At 43.1% G+C, this 27,887-nt stretch overlaps 1 protein-coding gene across 3 annotated transcripts in view; it reads right to left on the reverse strand.

The window, feature by feature from the left end:
* MICAL3 (microtubule associated monooxygenase, calponin and LIM domain containing 3) overlaps positions 1–27,887 on the reverse strand; it is a 198,362-nt gene that overhangs the window by 115,879 nt on the left and 54,596 nt on the right. The gene's annotated exons all lie outside the window — the stretch shown is intronic.

Genomic DNA, 27,887 nt, shown 5'->3' on the forward strand with positions numbered 1-27,887 from the left:
GAAAGACTAAAGAATGATTTTTGGGTTTCCAGCTTAGGCCACAGAGTAAATAATGACACCGAGCCAATGAATTAAAAATAGCAGAAAATAGAAGAACTCATTTGTGAGGGGAGAGTAGTGAGTACCCTTTGGCTTATTATGTCTGAGCTGCCTTAAGAGAGGTACTTGCTAGGCAGTATTTGAAGCTCGGGGAGGAGCCGGGAACCCAGGCCCAGATTCAGAAGTCATTAGCATACAGATGGTAGTTGCATCTTCAAAAGTGGTACAATCACACAAGGAGAGCCCATGGGAAGAGAGAGCCCGTGGGCCCTGGGTGAGATCTGGGACTCGTCAACTTGTAAGAAATTGGTAGAGAAAGATGAGCTCTCTAAACAAGATTGTGAGGCACAGTGGAGAGAGGTCTGAGGAGAAGAAAAGGGCAGTGTCACATCAGTCTAAGAAGCACAAAGTTCAGAAGCTGCCAAGTCAGTAGGGTTTTAAAGGACTGAAAAAGTCCTGCCCCTGTGTGTGGTACATAGCAGGGTGGGCAGACTTTATAGTCATTTCATTTTGCCCACAAACATATCTGAAAGTAATGATAATGTCTACACTTTCCACTTATCAAAAACACCTACACATCAACCACCCTATGTTTGCTGGACAGAAGCTTTAAGATGGGAGAAGGCACTTTACATGCTCCTCTAATGCACTCACTCCCTTGAGTCTGTTTCATCATTTTTGTAACACGTTTCACGCATGTATCATCACAACTTAGAACTCCTACTGGGAGGTAGGAGGCAAAGGGCCAAGAGTGAAAACTAAGGCACAGTAAGAACAGAGAAGCAGGTGAGAGCAAGGAGATGAGCACTTATATAGCTCCAAGCCCCCTGTGCCAGATATTGGTTGCATGACCTTGGGCAAGTTACTTTGCCTTACCAGGTCTCGATTTTCCCTGGTGTGACAAGGGGGTTACACTGGATGGTCCCTAAACTCTTCTTCCAATTCTGAAGTTCTCCGAATTTAGTACTAAGAAAATCCTCACGGTCACAGTGCTCACTCCTGGTGTTCTAGTCTGAACTAGCTCCATCATAGGCACACTAGTGTGACAAACAGGGCTGCACTGAAACTTTGCTTTAAAGAAGACTCACTCTTGGAGATGGGGGGAAACAGAACAGATCCCCTGTGGTCAGGAGGGATACAGAGGTAAGAAGTGACTCACTCAGTTTTTAGAGAAGCAACCCAAGAGTACTGGGAACCATCAAACTGTATGTGCTGAAGAAATCAACTGTCAGAAGAAGGCACCAAGCTCTGGACGTGGATGAGACCATGTTCTGTCCCAAAGCTCTTACATTGGGTAAGTGTCTGTGCAACAGAATCCCCCCTTGTGAAGAAGTAACATCCTTCGTCTCTATTCTTTACCATGATATTATAAGGCTAAACCACATCAAGAGGAGACCTGTCTTAAGCTTCGTGGGAGAAAACAATAGCTATCCCCTGAGAACAGACACTCTCCCTTTATGTCAGACCCGGCACTCTTCACCCAGAACACACCGACTTGACTTCTCATCTCAGATATATACTTACTCAACAACCTCTCCTGGCTCTTGATAGGAAAACTACACTGCTACAAAACACAGCTTGTCTCAATAGCCACTTGGCCAAGAGTCCATCAAGAAACGGAATTAACTGGAACTAACCTCCAGATCCTCCTAAATAAAAGTTTATTCTAGGAAACAATATGCATCAAGAGAAGTATTTAAAAATTCCTACAAAGAGCCCATTCTTTTTCTTACATGCCAAGGCTTATCTTAGAAATGGTACGTAGTAAAAAGAGGTCTTGCAAGAGCAGAAAAAAGACATGTCTATCCAAAGGCAGAAAGGTAACAGGTAACAACTGATGACTGGAAACAAAGGTCCCAGAGTGACTGCCTCTTGCCTTCCTTGTGTAGATTTCTGTGGCTTTATTTGCATTTTTGGCAAACAGACAGCATTTTGCAATCCTGAACCTGCATGCCCGACCCCTGTTCATAGTCGACTTTGACTCCACCAGAGTCATAATATTTGGAAAGCCTTGAAAACACCTGGTCTGATCACTCTGCCTCTTGTCAAAGAAGAAAATGATTTCTTTTTGTTCCTAAAAAGCAGTCACCTCCCACTCCTTGCCAGCATTTGGAGCACTCAGTAGCAGGATGTTCTTGCTGAAACCAACACATTAAAAATCCTGCAACTCTGGGGCACCTGGGTGGCTCAGTTGGTTAAGCATCTGTGTCTTGGTTTTGGCTTGGGTCGTGATCCCAGGGTCCTGAGATCAAGTCCCGAGTTTGGTTCCACGTTGAGTGTGGAGTCTGCTGGAGATTCTCTTCCTCTCCCACTGCCCCCACCCCCTCGCTTGCATGCATGCAGGCGCTCTTTCTCTCCCACTCAAACAAATAAAATCTTAAAAAAAATTCCTGCAACATTATTTCTAAAAGCCTTTCCTCTGTCATAATGCCTGTCTTAAGCTTACAACTCCCTAAAGTGTCTTGGGCATTTATTTTCAAAGAAAAATTCTGCTTTGTACACTAATACCTCCTTGGTTGGCTGTCGCCCACTCTGAAATATTCACTTCCACAGAGCCACTAACCACCACAGAGAGTTTCCCAACCAACCTCCACCCCAGATGAACACCTTCATTAATAACTGGCCCCCAATCCTTCTGTTGACTTTCGGGTTTCAGCCACAGCTCCCAGACAGCTGCACACAGTCTGCTCACAAGCAGCAGTCAAGTATTAAATGCACAGTCTAATGGATTTCGACCTGCAGGTCACTAATGACAACAGATAAATAGAGGTAAGTTGGTTCCTGGAACAATGCGACAAGCACCCAAGGTAAGAGTACACAAGATTAATTCCCCTGGGTTGCCTCACTTTTCCTACTTTGCAAGCCAAATGACCACAGCAGGAAGATACTCCCAAGTGCTACAGCATTACTCTGTACCTCTGTTGGACTGGGACTGTGTCACTTAGCAAGGGGAATTTGGCATTCTGATTCATTTTGAGAGCAGCTGGGGAGAACTGCAAAAGGGCCATTCCTGTTGTCGCCCTCATTTCCCTCATTCCTGAAGGTCAACTCAGATCCTGCTTCTCCTGGCCTCTCCTGGACCATCCCTGTGTGCCAAACATCCTAGTATCCTGGGAAAATTCTGTATTTGTAATTACAGGAACCTAAAGACCAGGAAACCTGGCCAGAGGGGGCCAGAAATCCTGGGGACTGAAAAGCCAAGGTGTAGAAGGAAGGGAAATGGGAAGTGAGGAGTCTGAGGAGGGAAGAGGAAGAGGAGATGATGCCAGGTTTCCAGGGCACTGGTACAGTTTCTGCCAGTGGACTATATCCTGCATATTTTGTCCCGTGGCAGCTGACTGCTGACTCAGAAACCTTCCACATTCCTTGGCTGTGGAGGAAAATGCTGGAGAGGCAGCATATGAAGTGCATGCAGAACAGAATTTATGTTTCTATTTACAAGAGTAAAAAGCTGTCACTGACTCATGGCCGGTTATGAGAACACTCAATCTTTAACTTCGAGTAGGTGGATGAGTATTTGTAGGAGGGGAGAACTATCTTTAAAGATAGAAAAGGGAGCAGGCGCCTGGGTGGCTCAGTGGGTTAAGCCTCTGCCTTTAGCTCAGGTCATGATCTCAGGGTCCTGGGATTGAGTCCCACATCCTCTGCTCAGCAGGGAGCCTGCTTCTCCCACACCCGCCCCTGCCTGCCTCTCTGCCTACTTGTGAACTCTGTCAAATAAATGAATAAAATCTTAAAAAAAAAAAAAAGGAAGAAAGAAAGAAAAGGGAGGGGCACCCTGGGTGGCTCACTTGGTTATGCAGCTGCCTCTGGCTCCAGTCCTGACCCCAGGGTCCTGGGACTGAGTCCCGTTTCAGACTCCCGGCTCAGCAGGGAGTCTCCTTCTCCCCCACCCTCTGCCCTTCCCAATCTCCCACTCATTCTCTCTCTCTCTTGCTCAAATAAATAAATAAAATCCTTAAAAAAATAGGTAAGGGAAAGAGAAACAAAACAATAAAGTAGGAATTACACTTTAAGAGTATGAAACCAGGGACGCCTGGGTGGCTCAGTTAGTTAAGTGTCCAACTCTTGGTTTTGGCTCAGGTCACGATATAGGGTCTTGGGACTGGACCCCGCGTCGGGCTCCATACCCCGTGTGGAGACTGCTTAGGAATCTCCCTCTCCCTCTCTTAAAAAAAAAAAAAGAGTATGAAACCAGAGTCAAGTTTAATTTTCTCCCTAGCCACTGCAGCATCACTATACCAGCAGATGTGTAAATCTCTGAATCTTATTAAGGAATCTAAGAAATGCTTCTTTCCCTAACCCATTCAGTCAGAGCTGTGACTTGTCTGAAAGGATCTTAGCAGTAAGTAGATCTACAGGAAGGCAGGTTTTGGAATGTGATTAGGAGGAAACTTGGATGAAAACTGCGCTTCAGATTATAGAGATTCCTGTGTGTTTTGTCTCAGAAACAAAAGACCAAAGTTTCCAAGTGCCTTGAGCTCTTCATCAGTCTTTCTGCAACAAAGACCACTCAGGCTACTATAATCTGTGGATGGGAACACTGAGACCGTCACCTCAGGAGGCAATGAGCTGACTGAACCAGACAGTCTGGGAATGAGACTCCTTGTCGCTTCCTACTATTTCTCATCTCGGGAACCAGTGGCTTCTCTCTCACAGCCTTATCTAAAGTTCTGCAGGTACCTAGGAAGCAAGCCCAAAATACAATTGGGAAAGTGGTCTTTCTCCTTCATTCTTGTTTCTGCACTAGTCTGTCCTCAGCTTGTTTCTGACTTCCCGTCCTATTTAGCATCAAACTGACACTCAGCAAGATGCTGAGGACACATGAAACCAGTCTCCACCCTACCTCGTGCCCTTCCCCAAACACTAGATCTACTCTTTAGTCATACTGTATTACTCACCTGCAACTCTCAGTTCACAAAGTCATTACATAAATGGCTCCCTCCTCCACTAAGAGCTTCCTTATGGTAGGGCCCAGGTCTTTGTAGCTAGAGCCTGACCTGTAGTGGAAACACAGTTTCTTTGGAGCTGATGAGGGGAACAGAATCTCCTCAAGGGATTCAGTATGGGAGCCCAGAAACTCCACACTGGAAGGACCAGTCCTGGGGAAAAGCACTGGCCTTGGCCTGCATGTCTGGGGAAGGTGGAGGAGAACTGGATACATGTTACAGAGACTTCTACCTTGCTACCAAAAAAGTTGTATCTAAAAATGCAAAGGTCAGCCTGGACAGGGAGTAATGTCTTAAGAGACACTAGCAAGAATGTAGCACTTTTCAAGATATGGAAGCAACCCAAGTATCCATCCATAGATGGCTGGATCAAGATGATGTGAGGGATATATACCAGGAAGTATAACTCAACCATAAAAAATAATTAAATCTTGTCATTTGCAGCAAGATGGATGGTTCTAGAGGGTATAATGCTAAGTGAAATAAGTGAGAGAAAGACAAATACTATATGCTTTCACTCATATGCGGAATTTAAGAAACAAAACAAATGAACAAACAAAAAAGACCAAAAAAAAAAAAAAAGACTCAAATACAGAGAACAAACTAGTGGTTGCAACAGGGGAGCTGTGTGGGTGAAACAGATAAAGGAAATTAAGACTACCCTTATCTTGACGAACACTGAGAAATGCATAGAACTGCTACATTATACTGTACACCTAAAACTAATGTAACATTGTATGTTAATTCTACTTGAATAAAAAAATATTTTCCCCTTGTTCAATATACTGTATTCTAGATAATCCCTTAATGCTTAGATTTATTCATTTTCTCTAATCAGTTGTTTAGTTTTTAATTTCAACATTTTTAGAACTCATTTCTGAAAGTTTTCTCATATTTTCCTGCCCATTTTTTTATCGTCTCTTGCTCTAAAAACCAGTATTTATTCAGTATTTTGCCTATTAAGTTTATTACACTAAGTTATATTACACTCTATTATAATTCCTGGGTTTGTACATGTGCTATTTTTTTTCTATTGACTGTCACTCATGTTTTTATTATGTTTAGTAATTTTTTTTTAAAAGATTTTATTCATTTATTTGACAGACAGAAATCACAAGTAGGCAGAGAGGCAGGCAGAGAGAGAGGAGGAAGCAGGCTCCCCACTGAGCAGAGAGCCCGATGCGGGGCTTGATCCCAGAACCCTGGGATCATGACCTGAGCCGAAGGCAGAGGCTTTAACCCACTGAGCCACCCAGGCGCCCCAGTAATTTTTTTTTCCAGAGGGGAGGTGGGGAGATAAGAAGTAGGGGGTAGGGATTAAAGAGAACATTTATCATGATATAAAAATAAATAAAATAAATAGGAGGGGCACCTAGGTGGTTCAGTTGGTTAAGAGTCTGCCTTTGTCTCAGGTCATGATCCCGAGGTCTTGGGATCAAGTTCTGCGTTGGGGATCCCTGCTCAGTGGGAGCCTGCTTCTCCCTCTCCCTCTGACCCAACCCCCATTCATGCTTGCACACTCTCTCGCAAATGAATAAATAAATATATCTCTTAAAAAATAAATAGGAAAAAATGAATTCAAAAAAATTTTAAGTAAAAAAAAAAAAATGTAGCACTTTTGTTATGAATTCTCATACTGATGAGGGAGCAGGAGGCTGGCTGAGGACAAAGCAAAAGCTGGCGCCTTGCACCCCCCCTTCATCCGCACCCCTCCATATGTGTAGCATCCCTCAGGCAGCCCTGACTGCCATGAACAATAAGCAAATAGTTAACTTGCAGAGCTCACAATCCTGCTAGACCGGAGTCTCCCTTGGCTTACAAATGTTCTAAATCTCACTAACAAAGACGATTGATAGCAGGATTGTTAATGGCTGGTCTAAAGACAACATTGATCCAGCAGCAAGAGCAAGGCCTCTGGCAGGCCTGGAACATCCTGGCACCTTGTAGGCCCTCTTTAGCATATGAAAACTCCACTGAAACCTCCCTTCCCCTCCCCTTCCCCCAACAGCAGGGTACATAACCTGCCATCCCTCACAACCCGGAGCAGCAGCTCTTCCTGCCCACGGGTCCTGTCCCCGTGCTTTAATAAACCACCATTTTGCACCAAAGATGTCTCAAGAATTCTTTCTTGGTCATCGGCTCCGGACCTCAGCCCACCAAACCTCACCTAGGTTCTAGAACTTCATCAATACCACTTTATCCTTTGTTATGACCCTCTCTAGAGAGATCTGAGAAAGAGCCCGGACAATGTGATCTCTGTGCTCTCTTTAAGTCTCTAATTCTGAAGACATGGTTAAGGCACTATCTTCGGTGTTACACCTTCTCAAACTTTATTTTACACCAGAAAAACAAGGAGTTAAAAAGAACAATGCCCCCCTCCAGTCTAAAAAGAACAATCCCTGAGGCTGGTTTCTTATAATTAATAGTTTCCTCATCTACAAAATGAAGTAATACCCACGAGATCACAGAGTTTTGCAGGAACTGAAGTAATGAATGTGAAATGTTCAGCAGTGCCAGGCACACGGCAGGACCCTGTAAGTGGCAGTAGTTATTATTAACCAGTTGTTTACAATCCCGGCAACAAAAGGTTATACTCCAGCTAAATAAATGGCTCACACACTAGGACTCGAGTGCTCAGACAGCTTTGTTTTTTGAAAAGAAAAATGTTTCAAAACTTACTTTGTTCCATCATTGCTCTGCACCCTCTCCATTCCATCTGTTCTGGAAGGTATGATAATGGTGGAGGGCTAGATAAGATCTGTGTAAGTTCCTACCATACTTAAGTATTAAAACAAGAAAGATGGATTTCCATCAATAAGGGTAAAAATAGCTAACGAACTGCACGAACAGTTACTTGCTGTCAGGTATTTGCATCTTCACCTCAATCCTCTGAGGTAGAATCCATTCCCTCCATTTACAGATGGGGAAACTTCAAGTTGAAGAGCTTTATTTATTTATTTTTTTTTAAAGATTTTATTTATTTGACAGAGGGAGAGAGATCACAAGTACGTAGAGCAGCAAGCAGAAAGAAGAGGGGAAGCAGGCTCCCCGCCGAGCAGAGAACCCAATGCAGGGCTTGATCCCAGGACCCTGAGATCATGACCTGGGCTGAAGGCAGAGGCTTAACCCCCTGAGCCACCCAGGCGCCCCTCAAGTTGAAGAGCTTTAAAGGCCACACGGCAAGAAAGTAATGCAGCTGTATTTTGCATCCTGAGCTGTCTACTTCAGAGCCCAAAGCCTCACCTCTATGAGAAACCACCTGAGAACACAGCTGGAGAAATAAAGGCGCATTGGAAAGCATGCTCCCAGCCCCTTGCTGCCCAAGAGCCAGAACCTGCAGGTGTACACACAGATCACAGACAGACCCTGCCTGTTACAAAGGTCACTGCTCAGCTACCAGCAGGCAGTTTCAAGCAAATTTAGTAAGGATACACAATGCACGATTCTTTTTCTTCTCACAAGTTATCGCTGCATCTGCTCCTTTGAAATGGAGCCCTTTCATAAATGGCAGTAAGGGCGGTCTGATTTCACAGCAATTCTTCCCATTGGCTGCTGAAGGGCAAGGCAACTAAAATAGTACTAGCAGAGTTCTTATCAGTCTGCATTCTTCAGGAGGCTCTCCCACCCCAGCCAACAGCAACACCTTTGAGAAGCCCATTACAAAGAATGTTTGAATCCTCTACTGCCATCCCATGCATTGTAAGAATTCAGGGCACTACAGAAGGTGAACCTCAACCTACCCACTACTAAGAGGACAGCACTGAGTTACAAAGACCCGGGCTCTCAGGGTGATGAAGGGCCTCTGGCCGGGAGAAAGGCTCACTGAGGTTGTGGGAAAGCACAACCCAAAAGCTGCTCTTCTACAAGGGGGTGCACTCCCATCTACTTTGTTCAGTTCTATGCACCAGTTCTAGGAACACAACAGATGTTCAATGAGGTTTTGCTGACTAAAGGGGACACCAAGCCAGGTACACCCTCTGCAGACTCAGGAAATAATCTGGCTGACACCTGGGCAGAGTGCTGGGTAGGGTCAACTAAGCACAGGGGCTCAGACAACACCAACGTTGTGTTTATGTCCAAAGGGACACAAACACCCCCGTAAAGATGACTGTAGAGCTGCTGGGAAAAATTCGAGGTCCTGTAAAGGCACTCACTCTGTCACATCTTAATGATCTGCCTCCCCCAGGGGCAGACCTGCAGCCAGACCATTCCCAGAACATACAAACAACTGGCAAGAGATTAACCTGGAACAGAATTTGGGGTTTCGCAGTTGTACAGTCTGCCTACTACCAGTTACCACGAATCACAAAATACACAATGGTCAAGGCTGGGTAGGATCTGAAAGATCATCTAACCTAGCCAGCCATCCCACACTTGCATCTTCTGTACAACAGCCACAACACAGGAACACCTCCAATGACAGGCAACTTTCTATCTTAGGAAGTAGTCTTCACCATCTTCCATCTGTTTGAAATGCTAATTTCCCAAAGGACTCAATTTCTATGTAGAAGACCAAAATCATTCTGCCCATCATTTTTTTTTACCCAGTGATCCAAAATGTCCCCCTAAGCGACATCCAGAACAAAACTAGTTCCTCTCTTTTACGCAACAACCTTCCAAATATTTGCTATCTACACATTCTCCGTCAACTGTTTACATTTTGACATGGTTTTCAGTTTACCTTCTTTAGCATTCTTTGACAAACTCCCATCATTAATGTCTATACCCATCTCATCTGCATTTCATCCTGTAACAGTGAGCAGACCATTATCTACATGCTGACCTGAAGCAACCCTCCATCTGTGCACCCAATCCCATCCCCTCCTATCAACTACATGGCCTCCTACACTGGTCCCTCTCACCCACATTAACCTCCTCCCCCAAAATCTCCGTCAACATAACACCTCTCTCTCATTTTTAAAAACCATCCCCTATTCCCAAGTCCTCTGACTAGCTTACTCCACTCCCAGAAAGAACTGCATGTGGTCACTTTTTCTTCTCCCACTTTCTTTTGAACCTACAGCAATTAGCTTGATCCCGACCACTCCATGGAAATGTCTCATCAAGGAAGTGCATCATTTCCCTACTGTCAAATCTAACAGCCAATTCTCAATCCTTGTGTCCGCAACCTATCTGCAGTTGAGTCACAGCTGATCAACCCTCTTCTTTGCCTCTAGGACACCACTCTCTTGGTTCTCCTCCTGCCTCACTAGCCACTTCCCTGTGTCCTCTGCTGGTCCCTCACACACTGCCATCTGCTGCATGTTGAAAGAGCCACAGGATCACCTCGTTTTGGGTACTCTTCTCAATCTACATCTACTCCCTAAAGATCATTGATGGCTTAAAATTTTTAAATTGTACACACAGTTATCTCTCTGTAGGTATTATTTTTTAAACTTTCACAGTTTACCCTTACTACTAAGATATTCTGATGTTTTGTATTCTATTTCACTTAAAAAAAAATTACTGATCCCCACTGTATTGATTTCATGACCCATTAAGGAGACACAATTCACTTTGAAAACCCTCCAGTCCCATGGCTTTAAGCACCATTTCATAGTAGAGATAGTTGATGGTGCTCCAATATTTATTTTCACTCTTCTGAACTTGTATAACCAATTGTTTATTTGACACCTTTTACCTGGATATATGACAGGCATCTCAAACTTAACATACACAAAACCAAGTACTTGGTTCCCATTCCTACCCTCAACGTGCTTCTTCCTCAGTATTCTGCATCTTAGCAAATGATACCACCTACTCACTCAATCCAAAAACCTTAGAATTATCCTAATTTCTGTCACATTTCATGTTCATTTTCTCAGTAACTTTGGCCTATCTTCAAAACACAGAGCCAATCCAACCACTTTTCACCATCTCTTCTTTTACCACCTTCACCAAAGTCATGATCATCTCTTACTTGGATTACTGCAATAGCCTCTCTCCCCTTCCACTGTCCAAATTCTGCTCCCCAACCCCGAATATTTTCTACACAGCAGCCCTAGCTTTCACTTAAATGTGAGTCAAATCAGGTGATACACCTCTGCTCAGATGCTCCAATGGCTTCCCACCCTATAGCTAAATCCAAAGCCCTTACAATGGCCTCTAAGGCCTTGAGCAGCCTGTCCCCACTTCCATATCTCCTTGTTTATGTCTTACCACTCTCCCTTACATTCCTTGGGCTCTAGCTAGACTGGCCTCTTCCTGTTCATCAAGCACCCTCAGCAGGCTGTGCACCCGAGTCTCTGACCTTCCTTGTCTCTTGCCTGGTGATCTCCACCCAGACAGCTACACGCTTTCTTCCCTACTTTCTTCAGATCTTTGCTCAAATACCACCTACTTAATCAAATCTTTCCTGACCACCTACATGAAAGAACACCAATCTCCTATCACCCTTGCTTTATTTTTCCTCTGGCATTTGTTATCACTTGACATAGTATGTGGTTTATTTGCTTACTGTCTACCTCCTCCAGCGGAATGGAGGCCCAATAAAAAAAAAGTAAAGAGCTTGACTGAAATGTACCCTGAACTGTTGATATATACTGTATAGTACATCTCCAAATTCTTATTATTCTAAAATATGTCTCCCTAACCCTATACTTATGTGCTTTGTTTTCAAGACCCCTCAGAACCTTTTAACTACTTTCAATGAATTTCATCTTGTTTGACTCAGCCAGAGTCATGGCTATAGCTGCCATCTTGGGGAAAAAACAACTATTTTTACAATGGCCTACAAGACCTTGTAGCAGTATTTCACATAATTTTGGTCTCAAGGTTCCTTTATACTCTTAAAAATATTGAGGGCCCAAAGATCTATCTATATTTAATGTATTTAAGGTTAAAAGAAAAAATAATTTCAATAGTTATTAATTCATTAAAAAATAACAATCCATTATATAGCCACATAATTAACATATTTTATACAAAACAAAAAATATTTTCCAAAACAAAATTTAGTGATGTTTTTACATTTTTGCAAAGCTCCTTAATGTCTGTCTAATGAAGATAGCTGGATTCCCATATTACATTCCATCTGTTGCAACACACACACATATCATGTAGCCTCCAGAAAACTCCACTGTACACTCAGGAGTATAAAAGAGTAGAAAAGGCAAATAATAGCATCTTAGAATTCTTGTAAAACACCTAATGGATGCCCTGAAAAGGTCTCAGGGAGCCCTAAAATCTACACCCCAGACACACCTTACCCCTCTCCTAACCTCTTCTTGCTACCCATCGTGCACCCTCCCTCAGCCAGACTAGCCCCTTTGCTGTCCCTCATACACATCAGACACACACCTCAATCGTTGCACTAGCTGCTCCCTTTGTCTGAAATACTCTTCCCTCAGACCATTCATGCATACAAAAAGAACTGAGCAGCCGTTATGTGCTGAGAACTTTTCTAGGTTCTTGAAATAATACAGTGAACAGAGGGAAAAACACTCTCACCTTCAAGGGCAGAAGTCTTCTGATGGAGCTGACAGGAACACAGTTAACTCCTTCACTACCCTTGGGTATTTATTCAAATGTCACCTCTCTAACGTGGCCTTCACTGTAAGTGAATAGGTAAATACACTTCTCCAGCCTGCCAAGGCAGAATTCTGTTAAGATTTGAGATGTAAATCATATCAAATGAAATCGGATTGAGTATCTTTGGGCAAATGCCATCAGGGTAGGAGGAGGAGTACACATACAGAGATCAGGGAATCAATCCCACAAGGAGAATCCAGATGGTTTTTACCCTCTGCTCTGCTGATTTGGTCCTTCCAAATGACCACTAGACCTGCTTTATCCAGGCCCTGCCCAGGAGGCCACTGCACCCAGCTCAGGACCTGCAAGGTGTAGAGGAGAGCAGGACAGGAGCCAAGACCTAGAGACAGCTTTCTTTCAACAGCCAAACAGGTTCAAAGCCACAGTCCCCTATAAAAAGAAACTGGGTTTTAGAAGAGTGGTATCAGTGGCATGAAATGCTATACAACAGGCCCCAGCCCACTTCCCGAGAGATAAGGGAAGCAGCCATAATATTTCTAAATCCAAGTTGCCGTGTGTAGTTTTTAAATCTGCATCAGAAAACCACCAACCTGTCTTAAGCCCAGGGTGTCTGAAAAGGCAGCACTTTTTCACTTAAGGCAGGATAACAAAGGGGAGCCAAGGGTGATAATGCGTTTCACTATTCACCAGCTTTTCTGATAAGGCTGCCCAGAGATTAGGTGGAGAGGTAGGGAGGCAAACACAGACAGATAGTGTGACACTTGAAATACCAGCTTCAGAAGTGGAATAGAGATGGGATAAAAACTTTTCTAAGCTGCTGGAGAGAAAAAATTAAAAAGTCAGCCATGCAGCCTGATGTGGCCACACCACACCATCACATCCAACCACAGGTAGGGCCTCAATCTTATCCAGCAATTCTTTCGTGGCACTCACTCTGGTTCCTGTACCCCTGGCTCTGTGTTCTCAGGTCCCCCACTCCATAACCCCTTCCACTCTCAATGCTCTTGCCTCTCACATGGTCAAGAAAAGAGTAAAGGATGCCCTCACCCTCCTGCTCCCCTATCTCAGAGAAAAGTCCCACCAGCCAGAGGCTGCCTAGCCCATCCACGTGGTTCTCCTCTGAATCTGGGTCCATCTACTGGCGCACATTTCCCCATTTTAAGCATTTGTAAGTGTACAGCTTGGTGGCATTAAGTACACCCATATGTTTATAAACCATCACCACCATCCATGTGTCACACATTTTAAACTTCTTCACTACCAGCTTACTTCTCCGTTAGCCTGCCAATATGTTGGAGTCTCTCCATCTTACACGCAGACATAGACACCCCCACCCCCCCTCCGGCCATGAAACCAGTATGCCCGCGAACCTACCAATCTCTCCCACCTGCTTTCATAACTGAGGTTCCTGGAAAAGCAGTCGACTTTTCTGTTACCACTTCATGACTTCTTAGTGACTCCTCTGTCCATCTTTTCATTCCCTCTTCAATCTGGCTTCTGTCTCCATCACTCCACCGAGATTGACAATAGCTTCCTAATTGTGAAAGGCTCAGACACTTCAATCCTTATCTTACTTGTTCCCTCTCAGTAGCTCTTCTTAGAAACTGCCCCTCCCCTGGCTCTATCTCCTGCTTCTCCTACTACTATTCTCACTGCTGCTCATCTCTCTCAAATGGCTCTAATGATTTCATCATGTGTTCCTGTCTTTCATAAAATTGGATGACCCCTAAACTTTTATCTTTTGTGACCTTGCTGAGGTCCAAATGCTAAGTATCCTCACCTAGATATCCCGTATTACCTCAGACTGAGGAATCCAAATTTCTGCTCTCCTCCCCCAATTTACACCATCTTATACAGACTAACGCTACAACCATCCACAAATCAAATGGAAATCATCTCAGACCCTTCTCTGTCTTCACCTCTCAATCCAATCAACCAAAAGCAAAGTCCCACTGATTCTAACTCTCTAGGACTTCTATTTATAGAGTTAATACTCACTACCATTATGGTGGTAAAAGCATCCACAATGTCTAGCTTGGACTGTATTATAATAGCTATTTAATCTTTTTTTTTTTTTTTTTTTAAGACTTTAGGGTCGCCTGGGTGGCTCAGTGGGTTAAGCCTCTGCCTTTGGCTCAGGTCATGGTCTCAGGGTCCTGGAATCGAGCCCCGCATCGGGCTCTCTGCTCAGTAGGGAACCTGCTTCCCCCTCTCTCTCTGCCTCCCTCTCTGCCTACTTGTTTTCTCTTTCGGTCAAATAAATAAGTAAAATCTTTAAAAAAAAAAAAAAAAGAAAGAAAAAAAGATTTTATTTATTTATTTATTTATTTGAGAGACGGAGAGTGAGAGAGCAAGCACAAGTGCAGAGGGGAGCAGACTCCTTGCTGAGCAGGGCTTGATCCCAGGACCCTGGGATCGTGACCGGAGCTAAAGGCAGACATTTAACTGACTGAGCCACCCAGGTGCCCCAGCCTTTGAATCTTAATTCCCTTCCGATCCACCCTCCACGAGTGCCAAAGTGTTCTTGTTTAAGAGCAAGTGTGATTCTTTGCCTCTGATGTGATATTACAACCCTCCACTATCTTTAGGAAATAATCCAAACCATCAGCAAGGTTCAGAAGGTCCACCAAGATGTAACACCAGCCTTCTTTCCTACGCTTCCAAACACAAACCATTTTCTTCAGTCATACTTGCAGTTACTGGGATGTACCACACCTTACAAACTTCTTGAACTTTGTTTATGTCATTCCCCTTTGCCTAGTATGACCTTTCTCCCTGTCCACTTGAAATGACCCAACCTACCCACCCACCCCCCGTCAAAGTTCATCACTTCCTCCTCTGTGTCTCTTCTCACCTTGGTACATACATCTCTTTCAACACTTACCAATGGCTCTGGAATTATGTCCATTTCTGTCTACTTATTACTCATGCGATGTTAGTTAGGAGGAAGAGTAATTCATTTTTATTGCACTTAGTACACATGTTTGTGGAAAAGCAGGTGCCAGGAAAGAAGAAAAAACATAAATGAAAGGCTTACTTGGGCCACAGTGTTTAATGTCACAGAAGTATAGAAAAGGGAAAAAGGTATTTGTGTGATGATTAGTTTGTTATTGACTTGTTACTGATTTAGGGTGTGAGAGAAAGACAAGTGGCCAAGCTGAGGTCCCTAACACATCTCTGGACAGTTCCTGATTATAAAAAGGATCACTACTTTCAATTCACATTCCAGAATGGTATTACCCTTTTTCAGATACAAATGATCCCTAAGTTACTGGAATTGTGGCTTTGAAGCTCTCAAATTAGAGCATCTAAAGAAAAAACGATGCCCCCTAGGGTTCTTGGAGATGGGAAAGGGGAAGGAAGGGAAAGACAAAGCAAGTGAAGTATGAGAAGCGTGGCTGTAACTCAGGAGTGCTAAGAGAAGCTGTTTCAGGAGGCTGACAGCAAAAAAGAGATCCTGATTTCCCAGCAAGGTAGGTGTGCCCCCTCCACCTCAAATCCATGAACCAAGCCAACCAACTAGATCTGCCTCGGCTCCGGGCCACAGGAGATGGGGCTACCTGGCTCTAAGGCCATGGTTTCTTCAACCACTTTCATTAGAAAAAACTGCAGTTGTTCTGTCCAAAGCAGAAATAAACCGAGAGGGCTAATTTTAAACCATCTCTATAAAATATACTTTCCCTTCTGAATTAGCTTAAAAGGGTATGGAACTGAGGCATAATTTTCCCAGCGAGACAGTCTTCTCTGTATCAAATGCTCAAGGCTAACCCCTACTCTACTCTGAGTCTTGTTGAGCTCTGACATCAGATGATCACTCCCACAGCTGTATCTCTAACTCCTTCACATGGGAAAGAGTCTATTTGATTAGAAATGAAACATCCAAAGAAAGGGAGTAACAACAAACTTCTTTTTTATGTTTAAGGAATATTAAAAATTCCCTAAGCAGCACTCTGGCAGGGTCTTCAAAGTGTATAGCCCACAGCTACTACCTACTTGCACCACCCCCAGCCCCTGGGAATGACCCCCCCCACCCTGTCCAAGGGGGTGCTGAGGTACTGCTGACACATTAGTTACTACTCTCCCAAAGACCAATCATCAAAAACCAACTGACACAGGGCCTTTGGGCTCCAAAATTTCACTACTTAGAGCTCAAAGCCAGCAACCTATGAAGTTTTTCTACAGAGTATTAATTAATCTTTACTTACTTTAGTGCCAATGAGTTTAGAGTTGAGGTGATATAGCCCTGAAAGGGCCTAAAAACTATATTCCCCATCCATTCCTGTCCTAAAACTCCAACACCGCCAAGAGGCACAGGGCTGCCACCAGGCAGTCTTCTCTGGCTTGGCAGCAGCACAGTATGAGGTTAAAAGCTATTCCTTGCCCACTGCCTGATTTTCTAAAATCCTTGCCTAATTTATTACAGACATAGGACAACTGCTAATTGACCTGCTGGCTCTGGCATTTAGAAGGTAAACACTTTGGCTTGCTCCATGGACTGAAATCTAGAAACTGAGAGAACCCAAATGCTCCCTAGGGGCTATTATAAAGTGCTACTTACTACTTGACCCTCTCACCATTGTGGCTTAGGCAGACTCCAGGGAAGCCATCCTTGGGAGGAAGGCACCAAAGGATGCCACCTGCCCTTTCACAAACTGAGACTTCTATGCATGTAGTCACGAGTCAAGACTACTCAACAGCAAGCATTACAAGCTGAAGGGGGTGCATCTCACCCTCTAAAGTTCCCCTTTTGAGTATTAGGTATACCACCTGAAGAAATATCACTCACTTTGGGACAGAAAAAAGAAAGCATTCTAACTTAAATCTGTATTTGATCCAAATACTGGGCACGACAGACATAAACACTAAGTGTTAAAAAAAAGACCCTTAACTAACAACCTTATATTTCCAAAGACACCTGACCGGAAGCACCAGAGAACCTCCAAGTACAGTGTGAGGATGGCAGGAACTCAATAATTTTCACAGTAGGATGACATCAAATTGGGCAGTCTTGCTTTGTGCTCTGGCTGCCCACCTCCTGTGTGGCAATTTAACCCACCTGTTTGTAAAGCCTCAATTCCCACTCGTAACAGTGAAGGTACACAGGACCCCTGCCCTTATAACTTATGGCTCTGGAAGAGAAAGTCAGTAATCACCCAATATGAAACAAACTTTGCTGCAATCCAACTAGGTAGAGTGAAATTTGGGGTGAAGGCAGGAAAATGTTTTCACCTCATTTTCAGTCATCTAGACAACTTGGGGAGGAAAGCAGAAGAGGATAAAGAGGTTAGAAAATATACAGACAACTGGAAACATTACTTAACCTTTCTTCCCACTGAACCTTCAAATGGAACCGCTGAGAAGGGCCATATTGCAAGGTTCTAGTTGCACTGAAATAGTCTGCTTACCCTGTAACCTGGGTGTTAACAGCAGTAAAAAGATCAAGCAGCAAGGGAAAACAAGAGGCATCAGTTCAGAATAAACCACAAACTGAGTAACTGGCCTCTGTGCCCTAGAGAGCCTGAACTGCTCACCTTTCAGCCTCACAAAAGAAACAGAATTGGCTGGTAGTTCATCCAGGTTAGGTGCTGGATGCACTGGGCAGAGCAAGTGGAGAGGAGCCAGGCAAGAGCCACAAGCTGTGCCAGAGTCCTGAGAGAACCCTCCAGTACTTGGCCAAGAGCCAAGAGGACTTTGAGTAGGGCTTTGGTTGCCCGAAAAGAGTAGCATTTAGGCAGGAGAAATGGTTGCAGTGCTCAGGATTGGAAGGGATGTTTTTCTAAACAACTTTGGTGAGGTATAACTTACATACACAAAGAATCACTTGCTTTAAGTGTACAATTCAATGATTTTTAGTAAATTTACCAAGCTATGCAACCATCACCACTAAACCTAGTTTCAGAACATTTCCATCACTTCAGGGAGGCTTTTTAATAACTCCCAAACCTGAAGATGATTATGGCTTAGTTTAAGAGGCTAAAGAATATGAAGAAAGATGTTAGTATCCATTTGCTATTGCTGCCAATTCAGCATCTGGAAAGGAACTCAGAGCAAGCCACAGAAGAGAAATCACAGCCGTCTTGTCTGAAAAGCACTTGGCTGGGCTTAGTTTGAGGGAGGTGGAACCTTACACAATTTTTTTTTTTTTTTAAGAAGTAACAAATGCTGTGAATAGTGGTTCCCAAACTAAAAGGAAGACTACCTTAATCTGTTTACATTTTCTGGCACCCTTCCCCAGTAATGTATCAGTAGTACTATTACACAAATCTCTTTTCATCGGACAGATTTTGAGTACTAGGGCAAAAGAATCAAACAGATCTCAATTAAATCTAGAAGGAGACACTGTCACTTCCCTCCTGAAAGCTGTGTGCTTTCAAAAGCACAGTGTAAAACAAGAGGTCTTGAATCCCAAACCCAATAATTTTCCAAACTACTGATCAAACAAAATAATTGAAATTTATGAAAAAAATGCATTAACCTTTTTGAAAACCATAAACATACAGGCATCTTAATTTTATCCATGGGATTGTAGGGTTTTACAGATGTCTTTTATCCTGAGATTGATGTTGGTCAAAAGCCATCAATTTTTCTTCATATGCAGGGTTAAAAAAAAAAAAAAAGAAGCAGTGAAGGGACAACTGAATCAGAAAATCAGGAAAGGTTAGAAGGCTACAGGTCCACAACTCCCAAATACACAACTGAATTGCTTAGACATGAATACACTTCCCTGAGTGCATTTTACTATACTCATCTTCAGCACTCTAGAGGTGCGGGCCCTCCAAAGAACAATCAGGCTTGCTGAGGGAATACCCCAAGAGAGAAGTATGACTCTATTGAGAACAATCAGAAGGCTAATCCAGCAAAAGACAGAGGACTACACAACTGAACTCTCCTCCCCTGGTTTCTCTCGGGTTGCTCCTCTGACTTCTGCCACACCGAGAAATAATGAGAGCTCCCAGGACTCTACCCTTGACTTTTTCTTCCTTTTATTTCATTCTGCACCAATTTTGTAACTCCCTCCTGGACATCTCCATCAGAATATGTCAGGGCGCTCCAACTCAGGTACTCAAAACAGAACTCTTCATCTTCTCTTCCAACCTTGTCCACCCGCCCCTAACCCTGAATTGTAATCCTCGTATAAAACTGCCACCCAGCAAAGCCAGAATCCCAGGTGTCAGCCTCCACATCTGTCTTCCCAAGTTCTCATTGGCGAAAAAAAGGGAGATGAGGATTATACTATACTAAGTACTGGAGGGAACACAGGACAGTACAAGATACATTCATTCCCATTTGGTCTTCCTAAATTACTCTCACATATCCCTTCCTATTCAAATTCATTGCCTTGAAGTTCGTTATCTCTACATTAATTCCTACAACAGTCAAAACACACCTTTAGATCTCCTAGATGCAGATCCTGCCTCAAGGTAGGTTTTTTATCTTTTGTGGGAAGGTGCGTGCATGTGTGTGTGTCTCATAAAATTGATCACTTTAGCCATTTTATAAGGTATACAATTCAGCGGCATTAAGTAAATTCACAAAGTTGAATAACAATTACCACTATTTTCAGAACTCCTCTCATCACCCCCAACAGAAACTCTGTAATGCATTAAACAGTGACTCCCCATGTTCCCTCCCCTCCACCCCCTGGTAATCTCTATTCAGCTTTCTCTACGGATCTGCCTATTCTAAGTTACCTCATATATAAGTAGAACATATATTTGCCCTCTTCTTCCTGGTTTGCTTCACTCAGCATAACATTTTCAAATGTTTATTGACAATGTAGCATGTACCAGAACTTCATTCCTTTTTATGGCTGAATAATGTTCTACCATCTGTGTACATTCATCCATCTTTAGACACTTGGGTTGTTTCTATCTTTTGGTTATTGTCAATAATGCTGCTATGAACACAGCTGTACAAGTTTACAGACCCTGTCTCAAGTTTGAAATTCCAGTTCATATACCACATTTCTTTCAAAGTGATCTTCCTAAACAAATCGAATCATGCCACTCTCTTGTTTTCATACTCTGAAAGACACCATCTTCCTGAAGGACTAAACTCCTTGGCTGCCCCCCCATGCTAGTCCCGGCCTCAACCTCATCCTCATCACTCTCTACATCTGCCTTCATGTGCCCCATGCTTCAGGCATTCACATCTGCTGGCTGCTCCAGAAACATGCTATGCTCTTTCCTGTACATTTTGTTTTCAGAGCTTACAACATGCATGCCCACCCATGCACACACATTCAACCTCCTTCAATCTTCTCTAAACCGAGGTTGATGATAAATATGAACCTACTCGTCCATCAGGGCTCCCTTTCCACATTTTCTCTGAGCGCTTCTCTGCCCAACTTTTTTGCTCTTCCCTTCTTCCTAGGTATAGATCTCTCCTCTGCTCCTCAAATACCTACCACTGGATTCTAAGCTCCTAGGGGATAGCGAGTTTCATAGCCAGGTTTCTATCCTCAGCTTTTAGCTGAGTCAGATCCACAAGTAACATTCAAAGCTTTATGGAATGAATTAAATTTTTGGCTTGTGTGTATGTATTTTGAGTGCTCAAGATAAACTGTATTTTTAAAAAGCAACAGAAATATCTGTGGGTCCTATATTTTATTTTTAAAACCACATGTAGGTTGGGTTGCTAATTTCCAGTCCTGAACTGTATTAATTCCCTGAGAAAAGAGCAATAAATAAACACATTTTTTCCAAAGGCTTCCCTCTTCAAACATGCCTGAAGCCCCACCTATTCACTGTTTCAGAAGGAACATACCTCCTTAAAACTAAAGGGCTAGGGCGCCTGGGTGGCTCAGTGGGTTAAGCCGCTGCCTTCGGCTCAGGTCATGATCTCGGAGTCCTGGGATCGAGTCCCGCATCGGGCTCTCTGCTCAGCAGGGAGCCTGCTTCCCTCTCTCTCTCTCTCTGCCTGCCTCTCCGACTACTTGTGATTTCTCTCTGTCAAATAAATAAATAAATAAATCTTAAAAAAAAAAAAACAAAACTAAAGGGCTACCTGTAACAGAAAAATCTCATATCCAGAAGATGCAAAGGATTTGTACAAATGAATAAGAAAGATGTAGACATCCAGTGAAGAAAGAGCTAAGATCTGACCAGGTACTTCACAAAAGAAGATATCCGAGTTGCCAAAAAACATATGAACAGGCACCCAATATCATTAGTTATCCGGAAGAGATCAAGCAAAACCACAATGAGATACTATCACACACCCATTAGAATGACTAAAATCAAAGACAGATAATACCAGGGGTAGAAAAGGATATGGAACACCTGAACTCTCAGATACTCAGTGTGAACTGGCACAACCACCTTGCAGACTGTTCAGCAGTAGTTCCTGAAGCTAAACATACCTTTAATCATATAAGCCTCTGAAATTCTATTCTTGGAAATACATCCAAAAAAAATAAAATGTCTATGTTGATCAAAAGATAAATATAAGAATGTTTATAGCAGCTTTATTCATAATACCCCCAAACTGGAAACCACCCAAATGACCAAAAATAGCAAAATGAGAAATAAGCAGCAGTTATACTCCTATACTAGAATACTATGCAGCAGTGAAAAAGAATGAACCACTGCAACGTGTAACAACACAGATGAACTCACAGATTAGTGGTGGGCAAAGAAGGCAGACACACAAAAGGATCATACTGCACGACTCCATTTATATAACAATCATAAGCAAATGCAATTCAAATCTATGTGCAGAAGTCAGTCAAAATAATGACTGCAGGGTGCCTGGGTGGCTCAGTTGGCTAAGGCGTCTGCCTTCAGCTCAGGTCCTGACCCCACGGTCCTGGGATCGAGTCCCACATTGGGTTCCCTGCTCTGCGTGGAGCCTGCTTCTCCCTCTGCCCCTCTCTGTCTTTCATGAATGAATGAATAAATAAATAAATAAATTTTTTTAAAAAATGACTGTAAGTGATGGGGTGGTATTACAGTCTGGGAAGGGGCAGGAGGGGGCCTTTAGAATCCTGATCTGGATGGTGTGCTGGACAGTGCTGTGTCAGCTTAGTTAAGCTGGGAACTATGTTCCCCAGAATCCCCAGTTAGGGTTCCAAGTTAGAGATGGCCAAAAAAGGAACTTGCATGAGATTTGGAAAATGGTACTGAATCAGTGGCCATTACTCTCTGAAGGTCTTAGCAGTCAAATGTGGTAATGGACAGAGACAGAGATCCCTGGCAGGTTCCAGCAGGTCCTTGTTCTCCCCTATACTGTTCTTCCGTCTCACTGTTGACCCTCTGATCCACCACCAGACAACTGGCTGTAGACCAGAATGGATAGTAGCTACCTAGAGGCTATGGCTTCCCACAAAGCTCTGTAGGTGGCTCCACCCCAGAAACAGATGCAGCAGACTTCTCAGACTTCCCTGTAGCCTCTGACTTGTCCTCTTATGCTGATGCTTCAGGCAGACTCGCTAGTGACTCTTCTCTGATTCCAATGCTCCACTTTGGACCTTCGCTTTCCTAGCTCTTCCCTCAATCGAGTAAGGTCTAATTTCATGAATTTCTGTAATAAATCCTTTATAACCCAAATTCACAGTAGCTCAACTTCCAACTGAACCCAGTCAGACACATACAGATATTTACATATATAAAAATTTTAGTTGCAGGGGTGCCTGGGTGGTTCGATCATGGAGCGTCTGCCTTTGAGTGCAAATTTAAAAAAAAAAAAAAAAAAGTCAAAACAAAGGGATTGGGAGGGAGACAAACCATAAGAGACTCTTTTTAAAAAATTTTTTTAAAAGGTTTTATTTATTTATTTGGCAGGCAGAGAGAGAGAGGAGGAAGCAGGCTCCCTGCTGAGCAGAGAGCCTGAAAGGGCTCGATCCCAGTACCCTGGGATCATGACCTGAGCCAAAGGCAGAGGCTTTAACCCATTGAGCTATCCAGGTGCCTCATCACAAGAGACTCTTAAACTCACAAAACAAACTGAGGGTTGCTGGGGTGGGGGTAGGTATAGGGTGGCTGGGTGATGGACATTGGGGAAGGTACGTGATATGGTGAGTGCTGTGCAATGTGTAAGCCTGATGATTCACAGACCTGCACCCCTGGGGCAAATGATACATTATAGTTAATAAAAATAATTAATTTTTTAAAAAGTCAAAAAATAAACCAAAAAAGGGCATCTCTTCAGGGTCCTAAGAGAACTGCAATCTGAGGGGCATCCAGCAGCATACATGAATGAAACTTACACTATGCCTCACATACCAAGGAAGAACCTGACACAATGCTACTTGGCATAAGATGGGGATAGACAGCTGGGAACCCAAGGGGTGCGGCCTCTGACCAAGAGCCAGGGTGGTACACTTTATAAATAGTAAATAGGACACATGCTCCCTGCCTGGCAAGCTCTCAACTCCCTGGAACCAAGTTCCACAGTTCAGAGTAAGTTTTCACTTTCCAAGGGAGAGTCACCAAATTCAATGTGCACATGAGTTTAGGGGTCTCTAAATGGGTAGAAAGGGACATGTGGGAGAAGGGGAGAGATGAGTCACAAATCCAGCCTGTGGCATTTAGAACCTGCAATCGGGAGGTACAACAGCAGTCTCAGGCACAGACACCCTGCCTCTGGTTGTACCCACAAAAGAATGAGATGTCTACCCGGGCATTCCCAAAGCAGCTATTTTCCAGGCAGAAGACCAAGAGGTCTTGCCCCCTTTCACCTCATTCATCAAATTATTTGTTGAGTTTGCAGTGTATGTCAGGCCAAGGAAGTTTACTGTTATGAAAATTTAAATACAGGGTGCCTGGGTGGATCAGCTGGTTAAGCATCTGCCTTTGGCTCAGATCATGAGCCTGGGATTGAGCCCCACACTGGGCTCCCACCTCAGCAGAGGAAGTTTACTGCCTATGGAGCATATGGACAGAAAACAAGTAAGCAAACAAGCATATCATTACAAAATATGAGTGCCAGGAAGGAGATGCAGATTCTCTGACTCAGAATAATAGGAGGGGCCCTAAAATAAGTTGGTCATGGAAGCTCTTCTGAGTAGGTAACTTAAAGCAGAGGTCTAAAGGACAAGAAGAGGGAACACCATGTGCTCAGTCTTGAACATTTCCACAGGTTTCCTCTCTAATTCTTTTTTTTTTCCTCTCTCTCTCTCTAGCTGATTCTCAGTGCCATCTTCCTCTACAAAGAAAATGGTCTTGGAACACTGAAAAAATACAACACAATACAATACAACACGGGAGTGATGTCTGTCTATATACTGCTCTCAACCACACCACCATATAGGTAGCATTTCCTGCTTCTTAAAGCACTTTCACATACATTACACTACTTACTCCCTGCACAGTTGAGTATGGAAGGCAGATGCTAATGTCCTCCTCTTGACGGCCAGAGAAAATAGTTGTTAAAGATGAAATAAGTTGTCCTGAGTCACACAAAAAGCTACCAATACTACTGCAATTTAAAGGTTAAAGTCTCTCCATTATTCTCCCTCTGCTTCTTTATATCATACTTTTAAGCAAGCCCAAGGTCCTTCCAAGGACTCATCAACCCTCCAAGGACAACAATTTAAATTAGATAATATCAAAGTAGCCTTCCCCATCTACTTCAGTCCTTGTACTTACTTACTGTAAGAAGACAAGTTTAGCCCAAAGCAGGGGGAAAAAAAAGGATGCTCACTATCAAAGATGGATTGCTTACTTTGCCGTATCCCACAATGACTTCTATCATGGCACCTATAAGGTTAGTTATACTCCAGTATAACCAGTTTATGACTGTCTCCCAGATCTCTAAGTTCCCAGGGACAAGGAGCATGTCCTATTCCCAGCATTAAAGCAGTTAAGATAGGAGTAAACCAAACAAACTTTAAAAACCAAAACTCATATATTCTCTTCTCCCTCTTATAAATGGTCGCAGCAATCAGATTTCAAGCTAAGAGTAAGATTTTACAAATACTCTGTGCTTTGGAAGGATGAGGCTTAAGAGGTTTATTGGCCTATTTCTTGTTGATTATAACAACTGTCACCATTTACTGAACTTTCCTATGTGCCAAACATTGTATGCTGGCACTTCACAGAAATCTTTTAATTTGGTCTTCACAAGAGCCCTACAAGACCTCTTATGATTCTCACTGTGCACATGAGAAAACTGAAAATCAGAGGATAATTAACCTATCCAGCTAATAAGCTGAAAATGGTAACATTCAAACCCAGGAGTGCATTACTCTGAAGCCCAAATTATCCCATCTCTTCCCCAAGAAGTCTAATGCGTCAAAAATGGAATACAAACATAGACCTCTGAAGGGCGACCAGAGCACCCAATGGGAAAGGAAGTTGTTCCAAACCTTAGACATTTGATATCATGATTTATTATACCACCAAGCACAGCAGGGTTCAGCTCCAACCACTGCTGAGGGAAAGATGGGGGATGGGGGGGTGGGGGGTGGGAGGTAGTTTCCTTACAATGAGGCCCCTAACGACATCAAACCCGAGAGCTAACTGTGCTATACTCTGGTGCCAAATACAGTTTTAGACAAAAGATTTGGATGTCAAGATGAATTAGGAATCCCTTGCTCTAAGACGATGCTTTGATAATCAGATGACTGGAGACTAACTGACTAAATGGAAGCTGAGCAGAGAGTGAGGCCACTTCTGCCTTGTGTTCCCACCAGTGCTCCTGGCTCTAGCTGAAATCTCAAGGACATTAAGCACTTACAGCAAAAACCATTTGGGTAACAAGTTAATGAAGGATAAATATCCATCCATACAGTCACTAGAGATCACGATTCCAAGTAAATACCGGGCTCCTGCTCCCCAACCCCTGGCCACCGCGTGGAACACTGTGAGCTCCCCAGTTAAAGAGGGGAATGGATGGGACTGAAATGTGGCTACAACCCCACTCAGAAAAATATACACCTGGTAAGGAGCGGCATGCACACACTACTCACACAAAGGCCCTCTCCACGCACCCCTGACTTACATCAAGGAGAGCAAACACCATGAGATAAGCCATGAAGCCCATGAGTGCCGATCTGGACTATGGGCAGCAAATTCGCCAGGTAAAAGGGCTCAGATTCAACTCTGTGTACCTTGTCAAGGACAGACCCATCTGTCTCTACAATTCTGAAATTGTAATCACTTCACTTCTAATCATAATTAGAAATGAGAACTACTTCCTGGCTGGAGAGAGACTTGAGAAACTAGGCTCCTATCTTTATATTAAATTAGAGCGACTGCCCTCTCCGAAGTCAAACAGTCCTACCCACTACTGCCTTGTCTACTATCAGAAAGTTACCTCACTCAAGGCACCTTGGAAACAGGTGACACCCGTTCAGAAAACATCTGGACACACTTTAAGGAAACATAGGAACATGTTATTATATTTACTGAAGATACTAATACTCCTCCAAGTAGCCCTAGAAGTCATGTCATCACTATCAGCAATCCTGTTCTGCTCCTAGGTCAGAACATGCCTATAAGATCACTACAGAAGGCCCTGGGCTTTATAACTCGGAGGCCAAGGACAAAAGGCTGGCAAAGAAATGCCAAGGTCTAAAGGTTCTTCCCCAACCCCCACTACCAAACATACAATGAATTTTTCTTCCTTTATTGGCAAAATGAAATAATCAAATTATAAATATATTATTTGCAAAATCTTTAAAGATTTTCACCTTTGCCTTTTTAAAAAATTTTTTAAAAGATTTTATTTATTTATTTGACAGAGAGAAATCACAAGTAGGCAGAGAGGCAGGCAGAGAGAGAGAGGCGGAAGCAGGCTTCCCGCTAAGCAGAGAGCCTGATATGGGGCTTGATCCCAGGACCCTGGGATCATGACCTGAGCCAAAAGCAGAGGTTTTAACCCACTGAACCACCCAGGCGCCCCTCACCTTTGCCTTTTAAATAAAGTATACATATGTGCTATATTTTCAAGACAAAGGAAATAGGTAAATTTACTTAATCACAAGTTATAAAAATATATGTACTACTCAGCCATAAAAAAGAATGAAGTCTTGCCATTTGTGACAATGGACCTAAGAGGGTATTATGGTAGATGAATTAAGTCAGACAGAGACAAATACCAGATGATTTCACTTATATGTGAAGAATAAAAATAAAATAAATGAACAAACAAACAGATGCTTGAATAAAGAAAAGAAAGTGGTGGTTGTAGGGGCAGCGAGGTACAGATGACAAGCAAAATAGGTGAAGGGAATTAAGAAATACAAACTTCCAATTACAAAACCAGTAAGTCACCACCTAAGTAACCTATTCCTGATTACAATCACTGACTTTGTCAATTATCAAAATAGCGTTACAGGGAAAATAAAATAGTTAATGTTATTTCAAAAGATGTTTAAATCTATACATTAACCTGACTTCTGGGCAAAAGGACCCAACTGAATATCCTCAAATCATTAATTAGCAAAAAAAGCCTGGGACAGATGAA

The sequence above is a fragment of the Mustela nivalis genome (genome assembly GCF_964662115.1).
Source record: "Mustela nivalis genome assembly, chromosome: 7".
Classification (NCBI taxonomy): Eukaryota; Metazoa; Chordata; class Mammalia; order Carnivora; family Mustelidae; genus Mustela; species Mustela nivalis.